We start from the raw sequence: 15,600 nt of genomic DNA, 5'->3' as shown, positions 1-15,600 counted from the left end.
TTTATTAGAGACCCAGTGCATGAAATTGTTCACGGGAAGGGTTCCCAGGCCTGGTTGGTGTTCAGGGCCAATCGGGGCCTTTCTTCTCCTGGCTGTTGGCTACCAGCTGGGGCCTTCCTTTATTCTGTGCTGCCCCTGATGGTCAGTGCACATCATAGTGGGCAGTTGAATTCCTGGGTGGTCGAACTCCTGAGGGGACAATTTAATATAGGATAAGCCATCCAGTCTAAGGCACTATAGTATAGCACCCCAAACTGACTAAGACTTGCTCCGGACTTGAATATTCAGTTGATATCACCACTTGGATGTCTAATAGTCTTGTAGGTATTACTATTAAATCCAAAATGGGAATGTTGTCTATCGCCTGCCTTTGTATTTTAGGACTCTATTTTTCTAGGTACTTAGAGAAAAAGTACTTGGAGTTATCCATGATACCTCCCTTTTTTCATAATTCATGTCCATCCCTCAGCACATCCTAGACTCTTGTTGTAAGCTGCCTTAATGAGCTCAGTTTATGATGCCCTTGTATCCACATCCTTTTCAATATGGCTTTGTACAATAGCTTCTCCCATAACAATGTATAGTCTATTTTCTAAGCCTTGAATATGAACCAATATTGTGACTTGTTTTGTCAACAAAATGAGAGAGTAAATGCAACTGGACCATGGCCAGACTCTACATAAAAACAGACTGACCTGCAACCTGCAGCAATCAACACAGGAGGCCTACTCTTTGTGGTAATCTGGAAGTCAGACCACGGTCTGGGAAGCCAAGCCATAACCTTGCTAACGAGTGGCCCCAAATGGCCAGGACTTGATGAATAGCTGACAGTTTTCCTAATGTTCACTCCCACTTCCAAAATAGGACCAACCAGGGAAAGTTATATATGCACCCCTAACCACTCACATGGGGGTCCCTTCTTCTAGTGAGCCTACCACAGCTTCCCCATGCCAACAGCCTCCAATCAGGACAGACCTGAAACCCTCCCTTTCCCCTCTACAGTGCTTTCCTCCCCCTCTATCTGCCTTAGAGTCTAACCAGTGTCTCCCTTATTATATCATTTAGCCTTTGCTTGCTCTCACTTGGGTGGTCTTCATTTATTTCCACAAGAATATGGTAGAAGAACCCTGTGGCCACTCTATGTCTCTGTCTCAGGTGGCCTTTGACAGTTCTTCCCTCTCATGCCTTTCTCCGGTCACTGTGAGAACCAGCCTAGGCTCCTGGGAGTTCAAGGGCCTGCTACGGCTTGCATGGCTGTGGAGCAGAGCTCAGGTGTTCTTTGGAGATGTGGTATGCTTTGCAATGGACTGCCTGAAAGTAAGAAGCCAATAAGGAAGCAGAAAAAACTTAGTGGTTGAAGGGTTATTTGGACCATAGGAGGAGAGAGGAAGGATTTCGCTTTCCAGTCAAGTAACAAATAAGCTGGCTGGGAACGTTGCTAACATGAGTTGTTCTTGGGTGTTTACCAGAAGTTGATTGGAGGAGGCGGGTCATTCCAGGAGGAGGAGGGTCATTCCAGGAGGAGGAGCAGTGATGCTCCTCCCAGTCACGGGTTGGGTCGGAGCTGCTGCTGCAGCCCCAGCCAATCAGCTTCTTTTTCATGCCTACCTTTTGAGGGCAGTCACCTCTGAGAGCAGTGAAGGACAGTGCTGCATTTCCTAGGGAGTCTCCAAACATGGCTTGGGTAAGAAACTTTTTCAGAGCTGCGAGGGAAGCCTTTGTGTGCTTATGAATTCTTAACAAGTATTATGAAGAAGAAAAGCAGGTATATGTGTAGCCTGGAGAAGCTACTAGGTGTGATGAGTTTAACCTCCTTAGTGGAGGGGTTTGTTGGGGGGAGGTGATATGAATGAGCCCTCTCAGAATTTTGCAACTGTGGCCACAGTTTGCATTAACTAGATCACAGTTTACACCTTACCAAGAGCACAACAACCAAAGAGATATTAATGAAATGGAAGTTGTACCATGTGACCCAGTTTTTCAGCTGCCCACGCTTTTCTCCCCCCCCCTCCCCCTCCATCTTCCTTTGTAGAAAGGATACTTTGATTTCCTCCATGGCAATTCTTTTGCTTTGCAATTGCCGCAGACACGGTGCTGTAAACATGCCCTTAGTGTTGGGGGAGTAGGGGTTCCTAGTGTTTCTATCTCCTTCCAAGTCAGGCCCACAGGACAGTGCAGGAGCTTCCCCTCCCCGCCTCCCCCCAAGAAGTTCATTAAGGACATTTGCTGAAATGGACACCAGCCCTCAGCAGATGTCATCTATGCTCATCCATTCCTCCATTTATTCAGAAATTTACACCAAGTTTGGCTTTGGGCCAGGCACTATGCTAGACCAAGTGAGATACAGAGAGGAAGTGGACACAGGCCTTGTTCAAGGGGCCTGCTAGTTTAGCTGAGAAGTGAAACTATGTGCTCAATTAGCTTTCAGACAAGGTAAGGTGTGACAGGTGGAGAAGGCATAACGCTCTCCCAGCACTGCCAAGGGAGGAATGGATAATAATGGACTGAGAGAATGAGGCCGGTTTGAGAAATGTCAAACTTTTCAACGTGGCTGGGGTATAATGTACTTCACTGATATTCCTAATTATCAGTTACTAAACATTTAATATGTCCCAGACAGCGTGCTATAGTTGATATAATCTAGCCCAGATGTTTTCAACCTTTTTTCATCTCATGGCGCACACACACTCATTACGAAAATTGCGGCACACCAAAAATATGTATTTTTTGCTAGCCTCACAAAAATTAGGCATAATTTTGATTCACTCACACCAGGCATCTATTATTGTGTTGGCTATTGCAAGTTTTTTTTTTTTTTTTTTTTTTTTTAATTTGACAATCTAATGGAAGAGAGGTAAGTGCTCTTGACTAAGGAGTCAGTATTGCATATTTTAAAGTCTTGCAATTCACCAGTTGATAATTGCTGTTCTAGTCCATTCAATCAGAACAATTATATAGTAGATATTAACACCTTATTTTATTTTATTTTTACAAATGAGCAAACTCTAATTATGAAAAATCAATTAACAGTTCAAGGTCAAATAGGAAGTGAGGGATAGCCAGTCTTTAATTCATTAATTCAATGAGTGTTGGTGGCTCACAGGCTGTGTAAGCAGGCTCTGTGCTTGGTTCTTCTGATCTGGAAGCCTGTGCTTCAGCCTACTCCCATGCTGGGTGTGTGAGGGAGCCAGGTGCTGAATAATTTCTTAGGTCCATCCACCAGGCAACAGGGAACTCCAGAGGATGGAAAGAGAGAGTCACCTTTCTGGGCAGCATTAGGCTTTGGGGAAAGATGGAGTTTATGAAGTATTTGAAAGGGGCCCATTTATTAGAGGGAGGCTCGTACCTTATCAAATGAAAGGTGAGAGAAGATGGGTGTGGATACTTAAATATAAGAGATCAGGTGAAACTCCTTGTAAGCAAAGCATTTCTGTAGCTGACAGGCTGTGGTTGAGAAGGGGTGTCTGCCCTGGCCCAAGTGGGATACCATCACATTGGGGGTTAGAATTTCAATATAGGGATTTGGGGGATCAGAAACATCCAGTCTATAACAGTTGCTCCATCTTTTAGGTTTGTTGGAGCACCAGGCAAGTATATTCCACTTACACTTTGTCAGAGGCTGGTTTGCTATTTTTATTTTTTTTTTATTTTGAAGATCATGAGGAAGGTTGATGAGCTGTGGGGGTTGATTCAGATTGCCATTCAGCCAAGATGGCAATAAGTAGTTTATATTTATTTAGCTCTTTATGTCTAATGAAACATATGATACTTAAGATCCATTTTACAGAAGAGAAAGCTCAGGCTCTGAGAGATTGTGTAAATTTCCCATGGTCATATAGTTACGAAGAAGCTGGAAAGGAAATTGAATTTAGATTTTACAGTTGAATCTTGCATTCTTTCCAGGCTATCAGGAACTTCTCAGATACCCCCCCCCCCCCCCCCTCAAGTGGACTGACCAGTATCCCTAAATATTTGAGCTACAGGAAATGTAAGGACCATCTATCCCCAACTCTTTGTGTTAAGGTCCAGAAAAATGAAGCAATTTGATAGATTCCAAATTTAGGACATAGTAGAGTTAAAATGAGAACTTCTGTGTTTCATTGCTGATTCAAGATCCCCTTGACTCTGGAATATGTTCACTAATTTTTATTTTGCCAAGCATCTTCCCTTAAATTACTACATTTACTTATTGGAAAAGTCTTGTAAGAAAACACAGATGTCAGCCCATTTTACTGATGACAAAACAGAGGCTTTGAAAGATTAGGCAACTTGTCTCATATTATCTGATTGGTAAAAGGTGAGCTAGGCATTATAACCTCCTTTTACTGACTAGTTAACGAATTTCAGACCTGTTAAGCAAAGTGTCCATGAAGCCAAACCTTATGATTGCAAGTCAAGTGCAATTGCACCCCCTTTTCTCTGTGCTCCTCTTTTCTCCTAAGGCAGAGAGAGGGTGTTGCCCCCAGGTTTTTCCTGTCTTTGAGCATGATTTCTTGCCTGGAGTTGTCATGACAGCTGTGGCTGCAAGCCTGCTCTCCTCATCCTCAGATACCTGTTGACCCTCTGAACTTTCCCACAGATTTGCTCCATGGATCCCTTGCTGTCCAGAAAACCTGTCTCTGAAAGGAGGCCCTCTCCATATTGTTTGCATCATGAACGGCTGGCTATGCCCCATCTTCCCTAATTTCTCATCTGTCATGTGGGCTTGTGTTAGAAGCAGGGTCAATTAACTTCCTACAGAGATGTTAACTTGGCAGACACAACTTGATTGATTTGTTTTAATCTGACCCAGTTTTGCGATGAGCTTTCCAGGTAGGAGGGATAGCCAAGCGTGGGAGCTGGGGTGAATGTCAAGATTGATTGCTCTTTTATTTTAGAAGAAACACAAAGCAAATGTGGACAGATGGCAGATTTGTCTGATAGATTGGAGTTATCAAAAGCCTGAATAGATTGCTTTCTCCTGTAGTGTTCCTGCTTGACAACATCAGCCGCCACTTCTTCCTGCATCATCTTTCCCTTTCAGCAGCATCTGCTCTGTCTTGGTTACTGTCCTCACTCTTCCTCTAATGGCCCAATCCAGAAACTAATAATCATCCTATCAACCTCCTCGCTCTCACCTAACCTGGGTGGTCATGACTCCATGTTGGTTCTACCCCTGAAATATTCTCAGTTCCATAGCTTCTGCTACCTCATAACCCACATAATCTTACTTGATACTACCCAACTCTTCTCCAGTTATCATTGTGATCACCTCTTAATAGGACCTTAACATCGCTAATGTTTTCTCCAACTAAGTTTTGGTTGAAGAGAAAGTTTGGTTGTGTTACCTCCCTGCTTAAAAGTCTCATGGCTCTCACTGCCCACAGAATGAAGTCACAACATTTATGCATTTAATATAAAGCTTTCCATTGTATGACCATGGCACATATCTCCAGTTTTATGTTCACTTATTCCTCTCTTGATCAATGCGAAACATTGCTTTTCCAGAAATTTGTTACAATGTTTTATATAATTGTATTTTTGCTCACAACCAGGTCATGTGCCCTGACCTGGAATTGAAGCAGCAACATCGTTGTTCATGAGTCAGTGTTTAATCACTGAACCACACTGGCTGGGCATGTTCCTTTTGTCTGAAAAAATCTTTCCCTTTTGTCCCATGGGCAACTCCTATTCATCTTTAAGACCCAGTTCAGATATCACACCTTTAGACCAGCCATTCCTTACTCTCAGTTGAATTGAGTGGCTCTACTGTACCCTGCATCATACCTTCATTATAGCAAGTGTCCTACGGACTGACAACCTGTATTCATTGGAACCCTTCAGGAAGAGGAACCATGTTTTATGTATCATTCTATCCCTGTCACTTTGCAAGGTGGTGGTGCATAACAAATTCTCAATAAATGTTTTGGAATTATTGATATATGCAATGATTGGACTCCAAATGCCACTTCCATCAAAGACTTAATGAGAGCTCTTTCTTTTCCTTTTTTTTTTTCTTCTGTAGAGCACCCTGTTTGCTGTGATATTTTTTATCTTTGACCTTTTGCACATGTTCCTTTTGCTTCAAAGTGACATTGTCACATTGTTGCCTAAAACAACCATATGTCCTTAACTCTCAGCTTAAACATCACTGTGTCCTTGAAGCTTTTCCTTCTCCAGGCAAAAATTAATCACTGCTTCCTTGGAATTCTCATAGTTGGAACTATACAGGGCCAAAGTAGGTTTACAGTTGTGCATATCTACACTAATAAAAGAAAAAGCATGCAAATTGACTACACCTCTGCTATGCCCACAAGCCATGCCCATCAGCCAATCAGGAGTGAGTATGCAAATGAACACAACCAAGATTGAGTTAATTTGCATATCCAGGCACAGAACGAAGACTGAATACAGCGTAGAAGAAAGCCAAGCACTGCAGAAAGGAGTGAAGCTGCAGAGAAGCAAGTGGGGCAGCGGAGAAGGGAGGGAAGAAGGTGCGTTGGGGGTGGGGGGGGGGTGGGAGGGATGGTGCAGAGACGGCTGCAGGCAGCCCTGTTCTTTCAGGAATAGGCCCGAGGAAGCCCTATCCTTGCAGGAATCTTCCTGCAACGGGCCTCGAGTGGAAAATAATACAATAATTAATAAATTATAATAAGGTATAAAACTCTGTGTTTCACTCAAGATTGTCTTATTTTCCATGTGAACAATTATAAACCTACTTTTGCCCCACCCTGTTCATGTCATGCTTTCCTTTATTGTAGTTAGCTGAATGTGTTTCTAAATATCCTTTGAAAAATTATTAATAAGCAAACAAATGGCCATCCCTCCGCCCGACCAGAATGAGCTGTAGCTTGTTTTATTTTCATAGCATCTGTTTCTAATTCTGCCACAGCATTTGTGTTAGAGTAGAAAAGTTACTTTTTATATCTATGCGATTTTAAGATCCTTGAGGGAAAGGTTGTGCTTCATTTTTCTTGTTTTCTCTATTGCCCAGCAGAGAACCCAGCACATAGGTGCTAAACAATTGTGTATGAAATTGAATTAAAATGAACCAAAGTTTGAGTTTTTCTAAGGATAGTGATTTTTATCTTACTTCTTAATATTATCAAAGTAGCCACTGGGGGAAAATGAAACAAAAGAAAACACTTCTGGTTGTATGTACAGACAATTCAAAACATTTTTAGAATACACACACACACGCACACCTACCTGTATTACTATTTATCTGTCCCTAGAAAGACCCCAAAGTTTTGATAAATAAATTTCCTTATACTATGGCTCCTGTGCTTGAGCTCCTTACTGCCCTTGCTGGGAATATACAGATAGACAGAGCCTGCTTACACATTTCTTGGGAAGTGAATTGATGGCTACGAAAGCATAATTTTGACTTCAAAAATTCAGGCTGATTCCCTCAGACTGAAGAATACCAAAGAGGTGATCTGAATGTATCAAGTCCAAACTATCTTGGATCTCTTTTAACTTCAGAATTGTCCAAAATTTTCACTATCCCATCAAGAACCACCATAATTTAGGGCCAGACATGATTCATAAAGCAAAATCATAGCCGATTATTGCCACAAAGAAACAGCATAGCATAATGGTCAGGAGCATGGGCCCTGGAAGTGAGCTGTGTGTTCAAAACCCAGGGCCACTGCTTCCTAGCAGACTCAGCTTTGACCGTCACTTAACCACCTTTCTCCGTCTGCAAAAATGGGTGGCTTTACTGACAACTATGTGAGACCATAATCAATTAAAAAAATCAATAAAATATATTAAAAAAAATAAAAAATAAAATTAAAAAATGGTGGCTTTAGTGGGTTGGCATGAAGCTAATGTGAATTAAGCTTTGAAGAGTCCTTTGAACATACTAAGTGCTATGTAAATGCTTATTTAATAATTTCCTGATTCTGAGGTTGTTGTTTTTTGTTTTTTGGTTTTTTTTGGACTACTTCTTCTGTCTGAAATGGTTTTTTTCTTCCTCTTTCTCTTCTTAAGGGCTCGTTTCTAGTTCCATTTCTATTTCAACCTTGAAGACTTTGGTGACCCAACCCTATCCTCAGTCACTTCTTCCACCTCCAAGCTGTACTCTAAATCCATGGTAAACTTCTTCAGACTCTTCATCCCATAACTGTCTGTTGACTGCCCAATAGAAGCCGGGGTGTAGCACTGGGTGCTTAGCTGTGTGTCGAATCAAACACATGAAATTTTCTGACTTAAAATCTTATGTGCAGAGAAGTTCTGTAGGCAATTGGTTCACACACAAGACAGAACTTAAAAATGCCACAAGAGAGTGTCAAATCTCATGCTATGGATGTGGGTGTATGTTCAATCCTCGCCCATCCACAGTGTCTGGCAAGCAGTGGGAGCTCAGTAATAATAAAGGGACTCCCAACGTAGCTTTGGATTATAAAAGGAGTTTTGTTCAAGAATCTCGTATGGACTTTATGTAAGGCAATGAAGAACAAAATAACCATGCATTTCAGTGGATTGCAAAAGGCCCCAGTGGCCTACTGTGGAGAGGAGAGATGTTGTCTGAACGTAGTGGCGAGATGCTGCTGTGACTTAGAAGGTGTGTTGTCTAGTTGTACTGTGTGAGTCGGCCTCCACAGAGCAGGGCATATGATATCAGTTAGCTTTATGTTTACAGTTTATATTCTTTCAAATGGCACTGCCCTTTATATTAGCCACTGAGCACAGTGGCTAGGGAGCACTCGAAATACGGCCATTTCCAGTTGAGATATATTGCAAGTGTAAAAGATACACTCGGTTTTAAAGACTTAGCTGAAAGAAAGAAGGTGGAGCATACCATTAACACTTTTAATATCACTTATATGGGAAATTAAGAATATTGCAGATACTATGAATTAAATAAAAATTATTAAAATAAATTTTGTTTGCTTATTTAAAAAAAATATATATTTTATTGATTTTTTTTTACAGAGAGGAAGGGAGAAGGACAGAGAGTTAGAAACATCGATGAGAGAGAAACATCAATGAGAGAGAAACATCGATTAGCTGCCTACTGTGCACCCTCCTACTGAGTATGTGCCCGCAACAAAGGTACAAACCCTTGGCTGGAATCGAATCTGAGACCTTTCAGTCTGCAGGCCGACGCTCTATCCACTGAGCCAAACCAGTTTAGGCTGTTTGCTTACTTTTATCTTTTTAGAGTGGCTACTAGAAAACTTCCCATGTGGCTCCCATTATATTTCTGTTGGACAGCACTATCTTAGACCCGTGGTCGACAAACTGTGGCTCATGAACCACATGCGGCTCTTTGGCCCCTTGAGTGTGGCTCTTCCACAAGATACCATGGCCTGGGCAAGTTTATTTTGAAGAAGTTTAAGTTTAAAAAATTTGGCTCTCAAAAGAAATTTCAGTTGTTGTACTGTTAATATTTGGCTCTGTTGACTAGTGAGTTTGCCGACCACTGTCTTAGACTATGGTTTCAAAAGGGCAGTCACACACACTTATTGAGCACATGTAATATGCTGGGCCTTACTTTATAAAGTTAGTTCTAATGGCAGAGTGGGGAGTTAATAGGAGCAGATAGAACCTGGAAGCAAATATAGTTTTTAGGAGAATACAAGGGTACTATACAAGTCCCAGCAAACATATTGCTGGCTTGAGTTAGGGCAGCAAGGATGGACCACAGAGGTAGAGTCCATGGACTTGATGGTAAAAATCACATTGTGTAGGTCATTAAAATATTTTATTATTTTATTCTCAGTTGCCTATGCTTATTTTTAGCCGATAGATATGTACTTCTAGTTTGTCCTGATTGAGGTTTTTCTTTTTCTTTTTCTCTTTTCTCTCAAAATAGTCTTTGCGCTGTTGTTTATATTCTGGAGTTTATAGCACATAGTAATTATTATGCTTCAGGTTACAACTCCATGTAAAATACAGTGTGATTATTGTTCATTTGTATTTTTCCTTAATGCTTAATAGTATATTTTTACTGGGTACCAATAATCACCTAATTGCTATGTAGTTATTGAAATCAGATACAATGCCCTATTAAAGATTACCCTAATTAAGAGGTAAGGTTATAGATCCTTTCTTTGCCTGCAGTAGATACTCTCCTAGTTTTAGGCCTCTAGAATTTTCAAATAGTAAAAGCTTCAATAGGCATTGAAATCTTAATATTCTATCAGTCATAACCCCTCTCATTTGGCTCTTAAGGAAGAAAATAGGCAGATTCTGGTCACACTTGCTGCTTTGATGAAACTAGGCTGCATGGGAACTTGTAATCATGCTCAGAAAACCATTGTTGCCTAAAATAAGGACTGTCTGATAGGATATGAGACTTGTTCTTTCAATCATAAAGATATTTCCTCTTCCATATTCACTATTTTTATGTTTTTACTCAAATACACACCCTATGTGTTTTTTAAACATTTAAAAAAATAATTAGATTTTTGTTAATGTTTCTGGCTCTAAAATGATAGCAACAGTTTTACCTTACTTTCACTGAGTGGGAATTTGAATATAACTTCACTACTGAAAAATGTAACTGTCCAAAAGCATCAGTTTGAGAAGAGGCATGCAAAGAATTAGAATACAGTTTCTGTAGTTGGGGTATAAGGTGTATTCAGAATTAGTGTTAAATTGTACCACTTACCCATTCCAATTCACTTACAAGGTCATGGTCACATGGGAGGCATGCATTGTGTCACAGATCACACATTTGGAAGGAAAAAGAAATAATGTGGGCTCTCAGATTAAGGATATCAAAGGATCCTGATAAGCTAAGGCAATGACCTTAAACTAAGATGTCACTTAAAGATGCCTTTACTTGTTTCAAAAAAAAAAAATCACAAAAGTACACTTCTGGAGAGGAGTCTTAGATACTATGTGCAAATCCAAACCTTAGAGCTATAGTGGAGATGGCAATTTTAGTTGCCCCAATTGACTAGTATTTTAAGGAATTGATTGGTAAGGAACGTGAAAAAGAAGTATCCTTAGGGCTTCTCCAGAAAAGGGCATTCAGCTGCCTTCTTCATCTTCCCTGGAAGCATAGAGCTGTGGCTGCAGGCTGAGGGGAGAGAGCTGTTGGACACTGTGAGCTCTAAGATGCTGGGAAAAGAATAGAATCCTATTACTTTGTTCCATTGGATGGTAGTAAGGACAAGTGGGGATGAAAGAGAATGGGGTTAAGAACATAGCTGGAAGGATTAGCCTGGGAACAGGATATATACTCTTCTGAGATAAGAGGGGAGGAGATAAACTTGAGTAAACACAAAATCATCTTAAAGTTATGAGGATGGTATGGTGTTAGGAGCAGAAGGGATGAAGATATAGGAACACTGGGAAGTTTCAACCTTCTTTGAAATAGTAGAGAAAGTCATCTGTTAAGTGTAGAAAGGAGCCATTTGGAGTTGAAGACCTGTAAAAAAATGAACTGCAGATGTCATAAATGTAAAGGCAGGATGAGAGGTAACGTGAAGTTTAAATACATGGGGTGTTGGTGTTACCTAGTTAAATAAAAATCAGATCCTGTCACTGTCCCAATTTAAATTCTACAGTGGCTGCCATTGCTTTTTGGGATGAAGATCACCATTCTTTTTTATTTTTTTAATTTTTATTTATTTTTCACAAAGAGGAAGGGACAGAGAACTAGAAACATCGATGAGAGAGAAACATCAACCAGCTGCCTCCTGCACACCCCCATTGGGGATGTGCCCGCAACCAATGTACATGCCCTTGACTGGAATTGAACCTGGGACTCTTCAGTCTGCAGACCAACGCTCTATCCACTGAGCCAAACCGGTTTCGGCAAGATCACCATTCTTAGCATGGTTCATAGTCCCTCCATGATCCTGCCTACCTTCCTTGGCAGCCTGATCCTGTTCAGGTCTTAATTGCATTAAAGGCCTTTGTTTAGTCCTGCTAAACAGAATGTGCTCTCTCCAGCTCTCAGCCTCGTTAGTATCCACTCAGCCTTCAGAACCCAGAGGAAATCTGCTTTCCTAAGAAGGCTTCTCTTGCTCCTCTAACTACACACTCTCCCAGCACTCCTCATTCCCTTTATAATATTTCCCTCCAAGAGTAATTCAATAAATCATCACAAAAATAATAAATCAAGAGAAGGCTGGTTTTATGTTAGAATGGATTTATGTGAGTTTAGGACTGGTGGTATGATTTGTGGGGTCCAGTGCAAAATACAAATGCAGACACCGGGTTAAAAAATTATTAAGAATTTCAAGACAGTGACAGCAGAATATTAAACCAAGTACAGGGTCCTTCTGAACATGTGACTGCATAAGTCACCCACCCCTGAAGTTGCCCTGTGTGAGTTTTTCCCTCAGGGACTGGGACTGTGAAGTCTGGATTTATTTGTCCCATAGGAGTGTGAAGGGTGACACTAGTGCTAGCGAGGGCAGTATTGGGATGATGAACCACTGTATTTAGAACAGAATGGGCTACAAAAAGAAGTCAGAATGACTATGTACTGTGTCAGTGCAGCGGAGTTTTGGTGTGATGGATAACGTAATAGAATGCCCATGCATTATTTGTTAATGCGTCAAGTCAACATTTAAATCTTTAGCTCCTACTTAGTGTTTGTGGGAGGAGGACTTGAATTTTTTATTCTCCCCAAAAGGAGCACCTTGAGAAATTTTAGAGAGGAAGGCTTGTAGCCTAATGATTGGAAGAACAGGATATAGATCCAGATAGCTGTTTTTTAAGCTCAAGTTTACCAGTTATAAGCTCTGTGACCTTGATAGTTACTAACTTCTCTGTGCTTTAAATTTTTTTTAGGGGAGGGGAGGGTTGGTATATAATTAGGATACTGTTAATAACTCTTGTGATTATTTAAGGAACAAATGAGTTAATGAGTAGTGTCTGGATCATAGTTCTTATTATAATTTCATACTAGTGAACTATTAGTTTCCTTTTCAATGCTGTTTTCCTTTGGTGAGATTATTAAACTCAGTTATAGCATTGCCATATATCATAAAACAGCTAAATGTCATTATTGGACTTAGGTGGATGCAAAGAATGTACTCACATGCTTTGTGAAACTTGTAATGGGATCCATTTAAGCATAAAGAACATAATATATATGATAACTCATCTTCATTATAGTGCAGTAAGCGCCAAACACATATCTAGAACATATTAGCATATTAATGTGTAATATATTTCCATGAACTCCAGCATTTCATATTTGTATTTCTTGAGTCAGAAAGCCTCCTTTTTGGCACACAAAGATGATAATCAAGTGTTATAAACTGTGAACAACAAACAGTATTTTTACTGGACTATGGTCTTGTCTTTTCTTTTGCTCATCTGTATAAAATTAAGTCAATATATGTTATTTATTGAGCATAGATATTTTTTAAATATTTAGGATGCCATTTTATGTTAGGTGTCTCTGCTCTGGACAATATTTGGGTCAATTTCTGAGTCATTATTCTTTTTATTTCCATTTAGTCAGGGCCACCACCAAGGTCATCTGTGGGTGGACCATAAAACCAACAATCGGTTCTCAATCTACATCTCCAGTCTTCCTCTCTCGTATGATTTATAGATATGAATCTACCATTATTCTCTTAACATTTTTTTTTCCTGGATATCCCACAACACTTCAAACTCCACTTATCTCAAGCCAAATTTATCATCTTTTCTGAAAACTCAGCTGCTTCTCATAAATAACTTATTTTTTGGCTCACTCCTATAAAAAGATCTCCCAGTGTTGTAGAGTCTACCAGCTTAGTAATTCCTGAATCTATACTTATCTTTTTTGTACCTTTTGCCATTGACCTAGTTTAGGCTCTTATCATATTTGCCTTTGACCACTGTGGTAGTCTGTCAACTACCTCTTCCTTCCCAGTCTTCTTTTCCTTGAGTCTTCTCTTCTCACATATTAATGAGGATAATTTTTCTAAACTGCAAATATGATCATCCAGTTATTTCTCTGTTGTTCACCAGGAAAATTTCAAATCTTTTTAGCATGAAATGCTAATACTTGCACAACTCTACCTAGTAACTATGACATTTCACTCAACATCTCCTACCACTTCACTGATCTTAGAGGGATACTTTGGATATGTCAGAACACATCAAAAGGGCACCTCACATCTAGGGAGGAGTCTTCTTGGAAAAGATGACATCTGTGTTGAGTTAGCCAGGTAAACACAAGAGAATCCCTGTTAATGAGATGTTTACAAGTTAATTTTAATTATTTGTTTACATGGATAAATAGCATCTATATTAGGAAGCCTCAAAATTTCCAGCTTTATTAAAGTACTAGAGGCCCGGTGCATGAAATTTGTGTACTCGGTAGGGGAGTCCCTCAGCCCGGCCTGTACCCTCTCACAGTCCAGGAGCCCTCGGAGAACATCTGGCTGCTGTCAGTCAGACATCCTTAGTACTTCTGCAGAAGCAAGAGAGGCTCCCGCCACCACTGCTGTACTCATCAGCCGTGAGTCTGCCTCTGGCTAAGCAGCACTCCCCCTGTGGGAGTGCACTGACTACTAGGGGCCAGATCCTGCATTGAATGGGACCAGGCCGAAACCAGCTCTCTGAAATCCCCCCAAGGTGTCCCAGGCCAACTGCAGGGACCCCACTGGTGCACCATTGGGGTCAGGGAGGCGTGTGGGAGGTTGGTCACCTGGAAAGAACCATGGGAGGGCTCCAGGGTGTGTCCAGCCTGTCTTGCTCAGTCCTGATCAGCCAGACCCCAGCAACAAGCTAATCTACAGGTTGGAACATTTGCCCCCTAGGGGTCAGTGCACATCATAACAACTGGTCGACCAGTTGACTGTCTGCTCATTGGTGGTCAGTGCACATCATAGTGAGTGGTGGAGTGGCCTTAGCGTATCATTAGTACATTACACTTTGATTGGTTGAACCAATGACTAGACAACTTAGCATATTAGGCTTTTATTATATAAGGTAATTAGTATACAAAAAATGCATTTAATAAATGAGAACAATTTTGTGAGTTTGGACACAAGTACATACTCATGTTACTGTCACCACAATCAAGGTACTAAATGTATCTATCACCTCCAAAAGTTTTCCTGTGTCCTTTTTTATTTTTATTTTTTGCACGCATGTATGTTAAGAATCCTGAGATCTATTTTTAATTTTGGAATACACAATACCTTACTTATTGCTTAACTATAGGCAACATGTTGGACAGTAGATCAGATCTCTGGAACTTGTTTATCTTGTATAACTGTACCAGTAACTTTACATCCATTGAAAAACATCTCATACCTTCTCCATCCCCTGCTAACTACCATTCTGTTGTCTACTTCCATACATTTGACTATTTTATATGCCTTAGATAAGAGAAATCATGTCCTAATGTGATTGACTGGTAGAGAAATTAGAACCCTTACACACTGGTGGTGGGAATGTAAAATGGTACAACCATAAAAGAAAACAGTATGGAGGTTCCTAAAAAAAGGAATAGAAATACCACATGATTTGGCAATCCCACTTCTGTGTATATATTTAAAAAATTGAAATCAGAATCTCAAAGAGATATCTACACTTCTATGTTCATTGCATAGTATTCACAATGGCCAACATGTGGAAACAAGTCAAGTGTCCATCAACAGGTGAATGGATAAAGAAAATATGGTATATACATAAAAAAGAAGGAAATCC

The sequence above is a fragment of the Pipistrellus kuhlii genome, unplaced genomic scaffold, assembly GCF_014108245.1.
Source record: "Pipistrellus kuhlii isolate mPipKuh1 unplaced genomic scaffold, mPipKuh1.p scaffold_m20_p_1, whole genome shotgun sequence".
Classification (NCBI taxonomy): domain Eukaryota; kingdom Metazoa; phylum Chordata; class Mammalia; order Chiroptera; family Vespertilionidae; genus Pipistrellus; species Pipistrellus kuhlii.
The sequence above is the reverse complement of the archived record's forward strand: the minus strand, read 5'-3'. Positions refer to the sequence as shown.